This window comes from Zingiber officinale, chromosome 2A (genome assembly GCF_018446385.1).
Source record: "Zingiber officinale cultivar Zhangliang chromosome 2A, Zo_v1.1, whole genome shotgun sequence".
NCBI classification, from domain to species: domain Eukaryota; kingdom Viridiplantae; phylum Streptophyta; class Magnoliopsida; order Zingiberales; family Zingiberaceae; genus Zingiber; species Zingiber officinale.
In genome coordinates this window covers 146,590,595-146,608,475 of record NC_055988.1, presented here as the reverse complement: position 1 = coordinate 146,608,475, position 17,881 = coordinate 146,590,595, and the positions used below count along the sequence as shown (strand labels likewise).

The 17,881-nt window shown below is 42.6% G+C and overlaps 2 long non-coding RNA genes across 2 annotated transcripts; both read right to left on the bottom strand.

Annotated features, from left to right (window-relative positions):
* Positions 1-9,004: 9,004 nt before the first annotated feature.
* Positions 9,005-9,806, bottom strand: LOC122040125. The gene is made up of 3 exons (XR_006128519.1): positions 9,664-9,806; positions 9,375-9,537; positions 9,005-9,063 (listed from the first exon to the last, which is right to left on the bottom strand). It is a non-coding gene; the product is annotated as an uncharacterized LOC122040125 (long non-coding RNA).
* Positions 9,807-16,609: 6,803 nt separating this feature from the next.
* On the bottom strand, positions 16,610-17,539 carry LOC122040124. The gene is made up of 3 exons (XR_006128518.1): positions 17,093-17,539; positions 16,882-16,922; positions 16,610-16,755 (listed from the first exon to the last, which is right to left on the bottom strand). It is a non-coding gene; the product is annotated as an uncharacterized LOC122040124 (long non-coding RNA).
* Positions 17,540-17,881: the final 342 nt, after the last annotated feature.

Sequence of the window (17,881 nt, the reverse complement as noted above, 5' to 3'; positions counted from 1 at the left end):
CTCCACAACCAGTAGGGCATATAGAGTATACAACAAAAATACCCTAAAAGTCGAAGAAACAATAAAGGTAATATTTGATGAAATAATCTACCCAATATAATAAATGAAGATAATAATCCAGAAAACGCTAACTCAAGAAATATAGAAGATGAAGAAAACACACTTAAACCTAGTGACTCTCAAGAACCAATTACTAACTCAAATATAAGGCCAACTAGAACAAGTACAAATCACCCATCCGACCAAATTTTGGGTGATCCAACTCAAGGAGTCAGAACTAGGTCATCATATAGGAACCTAAGTTAGATAGCCCTTATTTCCAAGATTAAACCCAAAACTTTAGATGAGGCCCTACCAAACCTAGATTGGACCTTAGTGATGCAGGAAGAGTTAGCCCAATTCGAAATAAATCAAGTATGAGAATTAGTACCTAAACCCATTAACAAAACAATAATAGATACTAAATGGGTTTTTAGGAACAAATTAGATGATCAGGGCAATATAGTTAGAAATAAAGCTAGATAAGTAGCCAAAGGGTTCAACCAAGTAGAAGGGTTAGACTATGATGAGACATATGCCCCTGTAGCCAGACTTGAATCCATTAGGATGTTGTTGGCCTATGCAGCACACAAAGGATTCAAGCTATACCAAATGGACGTGAAATCCACATTTCTAAACGGATTTATTAAAGAAGAGGTATATGTAGGTCAACCCCTAGGATTTGAAGACTTAGAATATCCAAGTCATGTATTTAGACTAAAAAAGGCACTATATGGACTAAAACAAGCTCCTAGGGCTTGGTATGAACGGTTGTCTAATTATTTATTAGAAAAAGGATTCCACCAAGGTCAGGTAGATCCAACCCTTTTTGTGAAATCCTTAAAAAAAAGATATTTTCATAGCCCAAATTTATGTAGATAATATAATATTTGGATCAACAAATTTAAAATTTTTAAAAGAATTTACAAACCTAATGGAAAATGAATTTGAAATGAGTTTAGTATGAGAACTTAACTTTTTCTTAGGTCTACAAATAAAGCAAACAAAAGATGGAATTTACATCTTCCAATCCAAATATGCTAAAGAGTTAATTAAAAAGTTTGGAATGGAAAACTCAAAAAATATTAATACACCTATGGCCACTAATATCAAAATTGACTCAGACTTAGAAGGAAAGCCAGTATGTTGGAACCCCAAGGTTGTTTTGGTGTGATCAACAAGTTAAGTTAGGTCCTGTGTGTTTCTAACCTTGTGTCTAAGTGTGCAGAAGCTTAGGAGCACGGGTAGTCGAGCGGAAGACGCAGCTAGCGAGAAGGACGGTAGTCCGAGGGATGAGGTACTGCGGAAGAGTACATCGACGGACGAGAAGGAAGCGTGCGGTGGTTCCGAGGGACGAAAGCCGGAGCGGAAGATTGCTCGGGGAGCAAGAGACGCAGCTAGCAAGAAGGACGGCACACGGTGCGCCCGAGGGACGAAGACTGCGGATGAGTATGCCGACGAACGAGAAGGGAACACGCGATGATTCCGAGGGACGAGAAGTCGGAGGGAAGCCCGCTCGAGAAGACCGGAAGTTGGGTTCGGGTGAGCCCTTTTCCGGATGGCAGAGATCACCCAATCAAGCGGATCCGGAGCAGAGGACCCGGACGAAAGTCAACTAGAGTTGACTCAGCATCCGGGGCGCCCGGAACTGTCCGGGGCGCCCGAACCAACCCAAGGCGCCCGGAGCAGTCTGGGGCGCCCTGAGCAGCCCGGGGCGCCCGGAACCCTTTCGGGCGCCCGAAACCTGAATTTTGACCAGATCGAGCTTTGACTCGATCTGAATGTTGGGGGATAAAATTTATCCCCCCAGGGCGCCCGGAACCCTTCCAGGTGCCCCGACCAAGGCTATAAATATAGCCTTGGTCCAGAAGCTTAGAATCAACTCAGAAATTTACATTCCAAACACTTGTGCGCTTCTGTTCTAGTTTAGCTTCTGTCTTTTGTGCTTTCACTGCTGTAAGAGGCTTCTCCGCCTGAAGGAGATATTTTAGTGCACATTCATTCCTTGGATTAACAACCTCCTTGGTTGTAACCAAGTCAAGTTGTGAGCCTCTTCTTTCTACTTTTTATTTACTGCTAATTTACTTTATGCAAGTGTTCTGTTGAGAGAAGGGTCTTTTCTGTTTATTTTTTTCAGGCTATTCAACCCCCTTTCTAGCCGGCCCAACGGTCCTACAAGTGGTATCAGAGCTGAGACGCTTCAGGAGGACTAACCGCCGAACGAAGCAACGAGATGGCCGGATCTAACATCCACCCACCAAAATTCGAGGGGGACTTTGCAAGATGGAAGAAGCACATGGAAGTATTTTTTGGTACCGATTTTGATTTATTACTAACAATGGAACTCGATTTTGAAGCTCCCGAGGGCAAAGCGAAAAATTCATGGACAAGGAAAGAGCAGGCTGAGTACGTGGCAAACAAGAAAGCAAAATTCCATCTACTAAACATACTTCCGCCACAAGAAGTCAACCGTGTCGGCACTTACAACTCGGCAAAGGAGGTTTGGGAGAAGTTCCTTGGACTACACGAAGGAACATCCGAAGCCAAGCTTGCGAGACAGGACTTAATTCGCAACCAGCTCACCAACCTCCGTCTTGAAGAAGGTGAAACAATTGCACATCTGCACTCAAGGACACGGGAGCTCATCACCGAACTTTCGAATCTCGGAGAAGAGGTAAGTAATCGAGATTCGCTCAGGTACGCTTTAAATTCCTTTCCGAGAAATTCAAAATGGGCATCACTAGTAGATGCCTTTTATATTTCAAATGACCTAGAAAAAGTTTCTTTAGAAGAATTTTTTTCGACATTTGAAGTGCACGAATCAAGATGTGCAGGTTCGAAGGAGCCCAAGAACAACATCGCCCTCAAAGCATCGAGAGACGAGCCTGAGTCAGAATCTTCTCTCGACGACGAGGAAATGGTAATGATGGTAAGACGATTTAAGAAGTTATATAATTCTAGAAAAACTAACCATCCACAGGGTAGAAAGAAAAGAATGATCCGCTGCTACCATTGCGACGAAGAAGGGCACGTCAAGGACAACTTCCCTAAGCTAAAGAACAAGGATAAAGATAAAGGGAAAAAGCCTGTTCAAAAGCGCAAAGCCCTAAAAGCGACGTGGGACGATACATCGTCTGAATCGGAAGTCGAAGCATTCTCCGGACTCGCACTGATGGCGAGTCATCAAGACAACGATTGTGATTCAAGTTCCTCCGAGATAAGCATCAAAAGCATAGATGCAGGGGGAGTTTCGTCAGAAGAAAGCAGCAACTCAGGGGAGAAACGGATAACGAGATCGACAAGGTAAGTCAGGTACGATCTCTTCCTCCCGATAAAATGTTTAAGTTCGTTAAACTTTTAACAAAAGATTGCTGCAAATTAGAAAGTGAAAATAAAAATTTTAAAGTAATTCTAGCCAAGTCTTGTCCCTTAGAAAAATTAGATAAATTAAAACTAGCAAATGAAAAATTGAAACTTGAAAATGATGATTTGAAAATTCAAGTAGATAACTTGAAAAACTATGCATGTTCATCTAAAACCAATGTTAGAAGATTTAATAATTTAAATTGGTATTATAGATATCACCAGGGACAAATTAGGAATATCTCTAGAAAATATGTCCCTAAGAAATTTTTAATCAACCCAGTAAGCTGGAACCTTTATTGGGTTCCTAAATCTTGCTTAATCTAAATATTAATAAAAGTTAGCGCTTTTAGTGAGAAAATTAAACAATGAATTTCTTTATGAGGCTTTGTCTAAGGAAGTGGTTGTTGCTCCAATAACCAAGAAGGCCTAGTGCATCGCCATGACCTGGAAGCCAAAATATTGAAAAAAATATTTAATTAACTTTCTGTCAAAGCATTAAAATTAGAATTAATTAATGCTTTCAAAGTTTTTCAAACAATTTTTCAAAATTCTTTTCACTTAGAATTTTTTTTAAAAAAATTCTCATTAACACTTAGAAAAATTCTCAGAAGATTTCTTGAGTTAAAGGTTATAATGAAATTAAAAATTTCTGCTTCAAGTTTCTTTTAGAAAATAATTTTTTTTATAAATGCCTAAGTTAGAATTTTTTTTTACTTATTTTATTCAGAAATTCTTTGTGTGAAAATTATTGTAAATTTTTAAAGATCTCAAAATTTTCTAAACCCTTAGATTTTTTTTCTTGAAACCCTATTTTTTTGTGATCAAAGGGGGAGAAGGATTAGTATAAGTCTAGAGGGAGGTAGACCAAAATATTAACTTATTTTGCCCTTAATTGTAAATTAAGTTAATTTACTTAATTTTATTTAATGTCTATTTTACCCTAGCTTAACTTGGGTTGATCACACCAAAAAGGGGGAGATTGTTGGAACCCCAAGGTTGTTTTGGTGTGATCAATAAGTTAAGTTAGGTCCTGTGTGTTTCTAACATTGTGTCTAAGTGTGCAGGAGCTTAGGAGCATAGGTAGTCGAGCGGAAGACGCAGCTAGCGAGAAGGACGGCAGTCCGAGAGATGAGGTGCTGCGGAAGAGTACACCGGCGGACGAGAAGGAAGCGTGCGGTGGTTCCGAGGGACGAAAGCCGAAGCGGAAGATTACTCGGGGAGCAAGAGACGCAGCTAGCGAGAAGGACGGCACGCGGTGCGCCCGAGGGACGAATACTGCGGATGAGTACGCTGACGGACGAGAAGGGAACACGCGATGATTCCGAGGGACGAGAAGCTGGAGGGAAGCCCGCTCGAGAAGACCGGAAGTTGGGTTCGGGTGATTTCTTTTCCGGATGGCAGAGATCACCCAATCAAGCGGATCCGGAGCAGAGGACCCGGATGAAAGTCAACCAGAGTTGACTCAGCATCCGGGGCGCCCGGAACTGTCCGAGGCACCCAAACTAACCCAGGGCGCTCGGAGCAGTCCGGGGCGCCCTGAGCAGCCCGGGGCACCCGGAACCCTTCCGGGCGCCCGAAACCTGAATTTTGACCAGATCGAGCTTTGACTCGATCTGAATGTTGGGGGATAAAATTTATCCCCCCAGGGCGCCCGGAACCCTTCCAGGCGCCCCGACCAAGGCTATAAATATAGCCTTGGTCCAGAAGCTTAGAATCAACTCAGAAATTTACATTCCAAACACTTGTGCGCTTCTGTTCTAGTTTAGCTTCTGTCTTTTGTGCTTTCACTACTGTAAGAGGCTTCTCCGCCTGAAGGAGATATTTTAGTGCACGTTCATTCCTTGGATTAACAACCTCCTTGGTTGTAACCAAGTCAAGTTGTGAGCCTCTTCTTTCTGCTTTTTATTTACTGCTAATTTACTTTATACAAGTGTTCTGTTGAAAGTTCGAGAAGGGTCTTTTCTGTTTATTTTTTCAGGCTATTCAACCCCCCTTCTAGACGGCCCAACGGTCCTACACAGTAGACTTGAAATACTATCGAAGTGCGATAGGAAGTCTATTGTACCTAACTACAAGTCAATCGGACATTCTTTTTGCAGTAGATATGTGCGCAAGATATCAATCTTGTGCAAAAGAGTCACATCTAACTTATATTAAAAGAATACTTAGGTATATTAAGGGAACCCTAAATATAAGACTATGGTACCCTAGGACTTGCACCCTTGATTTAACTGGCTTTTCTAATTTAGACTATGTCAGGTGCAAACTAGATAGAAAAAGCACAAGTGGTAGCTGTCAATTTCTAGGTCAGAGCCTAGTAAGTTGGTCAAGCAGAAAGCAACACTGTGTTGCCCTATCTACCACTGAAGCTGAGTACATAGCCCTAGGAGAATGTGCATCTCAATTATTATGAATGATGCATACCCTAAAAGACTACCAACTAGAATATCAAAACACTAAAATTTCAATTGACAACATAAGCTCAATCAATTTAACCAAGAATCCAATTCACCACTCAATAACTAAACACATAGAAGTAAAACACCATTTTGTAAGGGATCATGTAGCTAGGGGTGATATTGTACTTAACTACGTTGAGTCCAAATCATACCTAGCTTACATATTCATAAAACCCTTACCTAAATTAGAGTTCAGTGCACTTAGAAGACAAATAGGAATGTGTTTAGTAGAATAGAACTTATTTTTGTCAAATCAACTTGCCTTTATTGGTTTTTAAAATTTTAGGAAAAATAATGCTTTCAAAATTCTAATTTTATTAGACTTTCTAAATTTGGACTTAGCCTAGGGCTTACCTTTAGACATCATGTTCCCCTAGATTCAGTAAAAGCATCTCACAAGCACACTAGGCTTATCTTGTTTGTGGTTGAAGAACTTAGAACAGTGTGAGATGCATAGGGTACAGCCTAGACTTCAGAATGCTTATTTTTGTGCATCGCAGTAAGTCTGGGCGTTAAAAACCAACATTGCATTAATCAAGTTAAGTTATCCAGACCTAGTCAAATCTAACTAGATCAATTGACTTAACTTGACTAACCAAGTGAAAGCTATTGCTCTCTAGGTAATCAGCTATTAGCTAACTGGTTAGATATGTGGCCACGAAAATTAAATGCATAATTTAAGTTACTCATGCCTTGACTTTAGGACTTAACAAATTTTTCTAAAAGTGCAAATGGCCTTAGTTGTAAATTTACAAGCTTATTTTTTCTAAAAAAAAACTTTTAAAACTTAGTCTTTTTCGAAAAATTGATAAATATTATTTACAAGGTTTCTAAATTTAACTAAGTAATTTAAAGCCTTCTTTGCTAAGTGCTTTCAAAATTCAATTCTTTTTGCAAAAAAAGCTTGCTAGACTAAGTATCTTTTAATTTCTTTCAAAATTTAGCTAAATATCTTTTAGATTCTTTTAAAATTAAGCTAAGTATTTTTTGAAAAAGTGTTTTAATTTTAAACTTAGTCTTGTTCAAAAAGCTTTTCGAAATAAAGAAAATGGCTTTCAAAAAGGCTTCAAGAATTTAACAAAATAAAACTTAGTCTTTTATGCCTTTCAATATTTCTTTCAAATTTAGCTAAGTTAATTTTCAAAGTCAAAATAATTTTCCTTAGCTAAAGTCACTTTTTCAAACTTAATTTCTAAAAGTTTCACTTAGCTAAAAGTTTTATAATAATATTAACTCCTAAAAGCTAAGTATTAAAAGCCTTTATCTTTTCTAAGCATTTCTTTGAAAATTTTAAAACAAGTTAAGGTCATTAATCACTATTCCTTCTTACTCCCTTGGTTATTTTGATATATGGCAAAAGGGAAGAGTAGGAAAATTCAAAAAGCAAAATGTAAAATTTGAATTAAAAAGAGCTCTTACTAAGGGGGAGCCTTACGTACGTCGTTAAAAGGTTAAGTATGTTTTTGTCACGCCCCAGGTAGTCCCTGTCCGAAGAAATTTCGGCAGCATCTCCCCTGTACGGCGGACAATATGAATCTCGAATACATATATCTCCATACCTCGGCCACACACGACCGGAATAATACAATACAAATAAGAACAAACCACGCAGTTTATATCAACATTCCACATAATTCAACCTATAATCAATCCACGCAGTCTAATAAGGAAAGACGATATAGAATCTCGAAGATATATGTAAAACATCCTACTCCACTACATCAAAGAAACAAATCCACGAAGTAATGGAAATACAACCGCAGCGGAAAACAAAAGTAGCAAACCCGAATGTTCAATGTAAAGTCCACAATACAAACCCACAATACAAGTATATAAGATGCAAAATCAAAATATAATCCGACAAAGAAAATCCTCGCGATAATGGGGCTAGCGACTGGAATCTCTCCTGACGGCCTCAACCTGAAAAGTAGTAACAACGGGGTGAGTTCAAAGAACTCAGCTGGTAATCCAATAGACATGTACAGCAATATATAACTACCAGTAATATCCTAAGGTACAGTCTCCTAAACCATAGGATCAATAGTACAGTTCTCTAACGATACAACCTACGGCATAGTCTCCTAACAGTTCTACAGATAGGCAGAGCTGAAACAAACTGTAGTAACCCACAATATGCATAAAGCACAATCTATAGCAAGAATAATAAGGAAATGCATAACTGTAATAAACTGTACTCACCTGCGAGGCTTGGGCAAATGACTGTGGACATACACAGACAAAGATAGTCAGAGCAAATAAGCATGTATCCTGTATACATGTCAATCATATGCAGTCACTCAAGTGCATCATCCAATATGCAACAATCACAATAAATGCAATCTGTGCATATGATGCGATATGACATGGTCACCCCTGACGCTAGTCGGTATCTCACGCGATGGCGAGACCGAGTAGGTAGGGCTATGACACCATGCACTCTGTCGTCACTACCACGAGTGACCGAGTGGACGGGATCTTGTCGGAGTACACCTATCCTCCTACCTCAAACATAGTGAGGGAGCGTAAGCTCTCAACTCCCTGTATCATAGGGGAGAGATCCTTGCCCACTACCATGCAGTCACACTACCCATGAGTGGACCAGTGGAGCCCTGATACAGCAGAATGCCACTACCCATGCAGTGGAACACGTTGTGTGCAGGCCCATGTAGCCGGCCGACGAGCTCAACAATAATGGAGTCGTCAATCGCCCAACATGCAATCATGCGGGATGGTGCATGATGCTATGATATGTCATACTGAACATAGCCTCCTCCATATATGTGTGTCCAAAGGTAAACGCATATATATATATATATAACCATGATAAAAACAACATAAATCCAAAGACATCACATATAACAATGATGTAAGTAACATGAATCCAAGAGCATGTATCACACATGTAAAGCAACTAATCCAGTAGAGTAGAGCACTATAGATATGCATCTCTATGAACATATATATACATGGCAAGAGGTAAATATCCAATCCTGAAGTAAAGCAACTAACAGATGAAGCATGTGATAGGTATCAACTAGCTAAGACCAGGGAAGAAATAAATCTACCACCTATCACTAGTAACTATATATAAACTATACATATCATAAGGCAGTATCAAAAGATAAGTCAAAGGGTACCCGCCTCAAATAGAAGGTACAATCCAAATCTGAAGTCGAGACGCCCGTCTCGAATCAGCGTCCTGTGTCAAACACATATAAATATTTTATTTAGCTAAATCCAAATGAATAGCTAAATAAAATCCCTAATACTAAATTAGGGTAAAATCCTAAACAACACAACCTCAATCTACCCAATTTAATCTAATGGTTAATTAGGATTAGTTACCTAATCCTTAATCACCTATTAGATTAGGAATCCAACGGTTGACTAGGGTTAACTATCTTAACCCTATTCCTTCCATTAGATTAACTCTAAGCAATTAAATCTAATCACAATATTCCAACCAACACAAAATCTACAATTAACATGTATAAAAATCTCTTCACATACCTCGATTCACAGCCCCTATTGCTTGCTGGATCAAGGTTGCTGCTAAAATCACTTCACGATCACCTTCCCAACACCACAACAACAGGACCTCACTGCTCTAATCGAGTTGTTGTTGAAACAATATATTGTTGGATCATAGAGCAATCCACAGAACAGGTCCTCACTGGAATAAACCGGATGAAGCAATGAATTAAGCTAGAATTCATTGATCAGATTAAGATTGAAGATCACATATCACATATTAGATTACACCATGGAAATCATAGATCAAACAACACCCTAATCTTACCTCAACCGATTGTATCCAGGAGGTGTCACCCAATCCGTGACCTAAATCAGCCACAAAGAGAAGAGGATCAGATTTGATCAAGGGAACAGCAAGAACGTGATCCGATTCCTTTCCCAAACCAGAACAGAGCATTGATCCGTGAATCAACAAGAATCCGATGATGAATCAAGAGGGAAATTGACAAGACGGGTTTCGGTTGAGTCTAGCTTACCCTCGCAGATGATCGAGTGGCACAATTCCGGACTAGGGCACCTCTCTAAGCTTCGGTGGCCGATGGTGGAAGGAGACGCAATCCGGCGATGCCCTGCCTCCAAGATCACTACTAGGTGATGCCGCTCGGTCCAATCCGGCCAGCAAAAAGGGTAATCACACTGTGTCCAGCGTGAGGAGCGAAGAGGAATGGTCTACCGATGGGAGACGATGCATGATCTGTCTCTCACCGTGCCCTAGCCACAGCGCCTTCGACGATCGGCCTCCAAATCCGCCGGACAGAACCCCCTGATCAGATCCAGCTCCTCGGCACCGTCGAGCTCCGGTGATGAGTCTCCTTCGGCCTTGGCGTCGAGTGATCCGCGAGAGAGGAACAGAGAAGAAGAGGGGAGGTCGGCTCGCGTCGGGGCAGAGAGGGGAGGAGATCGGGGAAAGAGAAGGATCGGCGATGGGGTTTGGGGGAGAAAAGAAATAAAGGAAATGAATTTATATATTAACACATTTCCTCACTTAAACGAGTATCCTAAACAGGCTTTATCCGAACCCAAAGTTGATCCCCTCAAAACCCTCCGTATGAGCTCCGAAAAATTCCCAGAAAATTTCTAAAAATTCCGGAAAAATTCTATAAGGCTATTTCCCAAATAACCTTATTTATTTAAATTTTTCCGAGATCTCACATCCTCCCCTACTAATAAAAATTTGGTCCCCAAATTTCGCTTTAACCAACAGCAAACACTGAAATATAACCATGCAGTATAAATGCTGAAAGGAACTCTAACCCACATACCTCAAGCAAAAAGATGAGGGTATCGAGCTCGGATCGTATCCTCGAGCTCCCATGTAGCCTCCTCGTCAGAATGATGCTGCCATCCGACTTTAACCAGTCGGACAGTCTTGTTCCGCAGCTGACGCTCTCTATGGTCCAGAATCCGCACCGGAACCTCCTCGTAAGTAACATCAGGTTGAATAGGAACAGATATATCTGACAGAACATGTGCCGGATCGGATATGTATCTCCTCAGCATAGATACATGGAATACATTGTGAATGCCAGCTAGAGATGGTGGTAGCGCCAGACGGTAAGCTACTGCTCCAATCCTCTCCAAGATCTGGAATGGTCCAATATATCGGGGAGCTAGCTTACCTCGGAGACCAAATCTCTTCACCCCTTTCGTGGGTGAAACTCTAAGAAATACGTGATCACCAATGGAGAACTCCAGAGGTCTCCGTCTCTGATCAGCATAACTCTTCTGACGGTCCTGAGCCTCTAACATCCTCCGTCTGATAGTGCGAACTAACTCTGCATCCTGCTGAGCTCTCTGAGGTCCTATCAGCTGGGCCTCCCCAACCTCTTCCCAGAGGATGGGTGTCCGACAAGGCCTACCATACAACGCCTCAAACGGTGCCATCTGGATAGCCGAATGATAGCTATTGTTGTAGGCGAACTCCACTAATGGCAGGTGGTCCTCCCAACTACCTCCGAAGTCCATGACACAAGACCTCAGCAAGTCCTCCAATGTCTGAATAGTCCGCTCTGACTGTCCATCTGTCTGCGGATGGAATGCCGTACTGAAACGAAGTTGTGTGCCCAAGGCCTGCTGCAGACTCTGCCAGAATCGGGACGTGAACCGTGGGTCTCTATCAGATATAATGCTCAACGGAACTCCATGCAATCTGATAATCTCTCGACAGTATAACTCAGCTAATCGATCCAGAGAATCAGTCTTCCGGATCGCTAAAAAGTGTGCGGATTTGGTTAATCGATCAATGATTACCCAAATCGCATCATGGCCTCGACGAGTCCTAGGCAACCCAACCACGAAATCCATAGTAATGTGCTCCCACTTCCACTCGAGAATAGGGATACTCTGAAGTAATCCAGCAGGTCTCTGGTGCTCGGCCTTCACCTGCTGACAGACAAGACATCTAGCTACAAAATCTGCGATGTCTTTCTTCATACCGTTCCACCAATAGGAACGCCTCAAATCACGATACATACGGGTCCCACCTGGGTGGATAGCAAATCTAGAACGATGAGCCTCCTGAAGTAACTCCTCCATGACCGGGTGAGACTGAGGTACACATAATCTGCCTCGGAAATAAACAATCCCCTTATCATCTCGTGTAAACTCGGTCTGCTGTCCGGAAGCTATCTGGCTGCTAATGAACTGTAAATGCTGATCTCCGGCCTGGGCCTCTCGAATCCTCATCCTGATCGACGACTGAGCAACCATGGTAACAAGAATACCCTGCTCTGTCCGTCCCTGCTCCTCAAGGCCCAACTCGGAGAATCCCTGAATCAAGTCCGTGACTAAAACTCGGTGACAAGCTAAAGTCCCTCTGGACTTCCTGCTCAGTGCATCAGCAACCACATTAGCTTTACCCGGATGGTAGCTAATAGTACAATCATAATCCTTCAGGAACTCCATCCATCTCCTCTGTCGGAGATTGAGTTCCTTCTGGGTGAAAATATATTTGAGACTCTTATGATCAGTAAGAATCTCAAAAGTAATACCATAAAGATGATGTCGCCAAATCTTCAAAGCAAAGATAATAGCGGCTAGCTCTAAATCATGTACTGGGTAGTTCTTCTCATGCTCCTTCAACTGATGGGAAGCATAGGAGACTACCCTACCGTGCTGCATCAAAACAGCGCCCAAGCCCTGAAGAGATGCGTCTGTATAAAGTATGAATCCGTCATCACCAGAAGGTAAAACCAAGACTGGTGCTGATACTAATCTCCGCTTCAGCTCCTGGAAGCTGGTCTCACAAGCCTCTGACCACGTGAACTTCACGCCTTTCCGGGTTAGACGTGTCAACGACATAACAATGCTAGAGAAACCCTCAACGAATCGTCGGTAATATCCAACCAAGCCCAAGAAACTGCGGATCTCCTGGACTGACTAAACTGTCCTCTCGGAACAGAAACTCCGGACGCTACATGCTGAGCCTTCAGCGAATAGTTTCGGCTCAAGTGCCCAGGCAGTTTGCAATAATAGCAAACTGACTGTCCCAGGGTGCATGCAGAGGTGATGTGATCTAGGGATCCGCATCTAGTGCAAAAAGAGTCACTAGTGGACTGTTTCCGGTTCTGCTGAGCAGACCGGGAACATCCTGATGAACAGCATCCTGACTTCTGGGGTCGGCCAGATGACCTAGAAGTACTCTGACCCATCTGAGGGTGATTTCTCTGCTGCTGCCCAGTAGTCTGTGGCTGCTGGATCCGTCCGTAAGTCCGATCAGTCTACTTTCTTTTCTTATCTGTATTTGCTCTCTACTGAGCTGCCTAAATCATAAGAGCTCTATCCAAAGCCTCTGTATATGATGACTGACCAAAATTGGCAATATACACCTGGAGATGCTCGTCCAGTCCCTGGACAAGCTAAAGCATACGAGATCTGTCATCGCCAACCAACTTAGGACAGAATCCGGCCAACCGGTTAAATTCGGCATTATACTCCATCACTGAGCGGTTATTCTGTCGAAGACTCAGGAAATCCCGCCGACGTGTCATCTGATACGCCGGGGGAAATACTGACTCTCGAATGCCTCCCTAAATCTCGTCCAAGTAATATGCTACTCACCTATAATCGAGCGCTGTGTGTCCCATCAGATCTCTGCCCCGTCTCGTAAGTGGTAAGCAGCCAGCTCAGCCTTCTCCCACTCGGAGTAGGCCATGTAACAGAATGTCCGCTCCATAGACTCTATTCAAGATTGAGCCACGCTCGGATCAGTCTCCCCGCGAAATAGCGTGAATTGGCTTTTCACCAACTCCGCCAAGGCTGGGATCCATGCTCGTGCCACAACCATATCCGTAGATATCGCTGCGGTACTGGGCAGAATCACTGGAGTTGATCTTATGGGTGGTACTGATGGATAGGTTGGAAGAGGTACCACTGGTGCTGCCACATAAACAGGGTAGGAACCACTAGTGGAACTACAGAGTAGGCATAAGTAGGGACGACTAAAGGTACGATGGGCGGTACCGGGTAAGATGTAACCGGTACTGCTGGTGCAGGTACCGAGTATGTAGTAACCGGCGCAGGTATCTAGGGTGCCAAGTACGTAGAAGCAGGCGCGGCTAGAGGGGCTGCCGGGTATACTACGGGTACTACTGATGGGGGAGGTGCCGAATATGCCGACAGGGGTACCACTGGTGGTACAGTCGAGGTAGGTACCTCGGAAGTCGGAGCTATCGGGGTCTGATAAGCACCCGTACCCACAATGACCTAAGGAGTCTGCCCCTGACGGACAGGCTCAACCCTAACAGACCTCTCTGAAGACTCTGTCTCAGGAGAATCTAACGGCCTCTTACGTGGCCGCCCACGTCTCGGTGCCGGTACACGTGTAGGTGGCATATCTGTAAAGAAAAATGTTACCCAGATATCACTACAGGTATGAAAACTATAAAATTACCTGATTTACCTATCGCCGTCTGGAGATGTCCTGTCGCTGCATAGCCCCCAAATAGATCTAATAAAACCTCGTCAAAATGCCTCGGAATTCCGAAACGAGAAAATCGACGGAAGTCCGTACAATCCGAAATACCGAGAAATGCTTACGAAAGTAAGCCTCGTAAATCCGAAACCCGACAAGTAGGTATCACAAAACCTGCTCTGATACCAAATAAATTGTCACGCCCCAGGTAGTCCCTGTCCGAAGAAATTTCGGCAGCATCTCCCCTGTACGGCGGACAATATGAATCTCGAATACATATATCTCCATACCTCGGCCACACACGACCGGAATAATACAATACAAATAAGAACAAACCACGCAGTTTATATCAACATTCCACATAATTCAACCTATAATCAATCCACGCAGTCTAATAAGGAAAGACGATATAGAATCTCGAAGATATATGTAAAACATCCTACTCCACTACATCGAAGAAACAAATCCACGAAGTAATGGAAATACAACCGCAGCGGAAAACAAAAGTAGCAAACCCGAATGTTCAATGTAAAGTCCACAATACAAACCCACAATACAAGTATATAAGATGCAAAAGCAAAATATAATCCGACAAAGAAAATCCTCGCGATAATGGGGCTAGCGACTGGAATCTCTCCTGACGGCCTCACCCTGAAAAGTAGTAACAACGGGGTGAGTTCAAAGAACTCAGCTGGTAATCCAATAGACATGTACAGCAATATATAACTACCAGTAATATCCTAAGGTACAGTCTCCTAAACCATAGGATCAATAGTACAGTTCTCTAACGATACAACCTACGGCATAGTCTCCTAACAGTTCTACAGATATGCAGAGTTGAAACAAACTGTAGTAACCCACAATATGCATAAAGCACAATCTATAGCAAGAATAATAAGGAAATGCATAACTGTAATAAACTGTACTCACCTGCGAGGCTTGGGCAAATGACTGTGGACATACACAGACAAAGATAGTCAGAGCAAATAAGCATGTATCCTGTATGCATGTCAATCATATGCAGTCACTCAAGTGCATCATCCAATATGCAACAATCACAATAAATGCAATCTGTGCATATGATACGATATGACATGGTCACCCCTGACGCTAGTCAGCCGTCTCACACGAGATGGCGAGACCGAGTAGGTAGGGCTGTGACACCGTGCACTCTGTCGTCACTACCCCTGATGAGTGACCGAGTGGACGGGATGCTGTCGGAGTACACCTATCCTCCTACCTCAAACATAGTGAGGGAGCGTAACGCTCTCAACTCCCGGTACGCAATGACGGGGAGGGATCCCTGTCTGCTACCACGCTGCAGTCACACTACCCATGAGCGGATCAGCGGAGCACTACAGAGCTACTGCCATACACACCCTACTGTGCTGTGCCACTACCCATGCAGTGAAACACGTTGTGTGCAGGCCTATGTAGCCGGCCGACGAGCTCAACAATAATGGAGTCGTCAATCGCCCAGCATGCAATCATGCAGGATGGTGCATGATGCTACAGTATGTCATACCTGAACATAGCCTCCTCCATATATGTGTGTGTCCAAAAGGTAAACGCATATATATATATATATAACCATGATAAAAACAACATAAATCCAAAGACATCACATATAACAATGATGTAAGTAACATGAATCCAAGAGCATGTATCACACATGTAAAGCAACTAATCCAGTAGAGTAGAGCACTATAGATATGCATCTCTATGAACATATATATACATGGCAAGAGGTAAATATCCAATCCTGAAGTAAAGCAACTAACAGATGAAGCATGTGATAGGTATCAACTAGCTAAGACCAGGGAAGAAATAAATCTACCACCTATCACTAGTAACTATATATAAACTATACATATCATAAGGCAGTATCAAAAGATAAGTCAAAGGGTACCCGCCTCAAATAGAAGGTACAATCCAAATCTGAAGTCGAGACGCCCGTCTCGAATCAGCGTCCTGCGTCAAACACATATAAATATTTTATTTAGCTAAATCCAAATGAATAGCTAAATAAAATCCCTAATACTAAATTAGGGTAAAATCCTAAACAACACAACCTCAATCTACCCAATTTAATCTAATGGTTAATTATGATTAGTTACCTAATCCTTAATCACCTATTAGATTAGGAATCCAACGGTTGACTAGGGTTAACTATCTTAACCCTATTCCTTCCATTAGATTAACTCTAAGCAATTAAATCTAATCACAATATTCCAACCAACACAAAATCTACAATTAACATGTATAAAAATCTCTTCACATACCTCGATTCACAACCCCTATTGCTTGCTGGATCAAGGTTGCTGCTAAAATCACTTCACGATCACCTTCCCAACACCACAACAACAGGACCTCACTGCTCTAATCGAGTTGCTGTTGAAACAATATATTGTTGGATCATAGAGCAATCCACAGAACAGGTCCTCACTGGAATAAACCGGATGAAGCAATGAATTAAGCTAGAATTCATTGATCAGATTAAGATTGAAGATCACATAGCACATATTAGATTACACCATGGAAATCATAGATCAAACAACACCCTAATCTTACCTCAACCGATTGTATCCAGGAGGTGTCACCCAATCCGTGACCTAAATCGGCCACAAAGAGAAGAGGATCAGATTTGATCAAGGGAACAGCAAGAACGTGATCCGATTCCTTTCCCAAACCAGAACAGAGCATTGATCCGTGAATCAACAAGAATCCGATGATGAATCAAGAGGGAAATTGACAAGACGGGTTTCGGTTGAGTCTAGCTTACCCTCGCAGACGATCGAGTGGCACAATTCCGGACTAGGGCACCTCTCTAAGCTTCGGTGGCCGATGGTGGAAGGAGACGCGATCCGGCGATGCCCTGCCTCCAAGATCACTACTAGGTGATGCCGCTCGGTCCAATCCGGCCAGCAAAAAGGGTAATCACACTGTGTCCAGCGTGAGGAGCGAAGAGGAATGGTCTACCGATGGGAGACGATGCATGATCTGTCTCTCACCGTGCCCTAGCCACAGCACCTTCGACGATCGGCCTCCAAATCCGCCGGACAGAACCCCCCGATCAGATCCAGCTCCTCGGCACCGTCGAGCTCCGGTGATGAGTCTCCTTCGGCCTTGGCGTCGAGTGATCCGCGAGAGAGGAACAGAGAAGAAGAGGGGAGGTCGGCTCGCGTCGGGGCAGAGAGGGGAGGAGATCGGGGAAAGAGAAGGATCGGCGATGGGGTTTGGGGGAGAAAAGAAATAAAGGAAATGAATTTATATATTAACACATTTCCTCACTTAAACGGGTATCCTAAACAGGCTTTATCCGAACCCAAAGTTGATCCCCTCAAAACCCTCCGTACGAGCTCCGAAAAATTCCCAGAAAATTTCTAAAAATTCCGGAAAAATTCTATAAGGCTATTTCCCAAATAACCTTATTTATTTAAATTTTTCCAAGATCTCACAGTTTTAGCTTAAGTTGTGCTCGCATTCAAATTTATTTACTTAAGCTTGCTTATGTTTTTACTTAAACCTTGAAGATCATTTATGCATCTATTTTACTTAACTTTGAATTTCA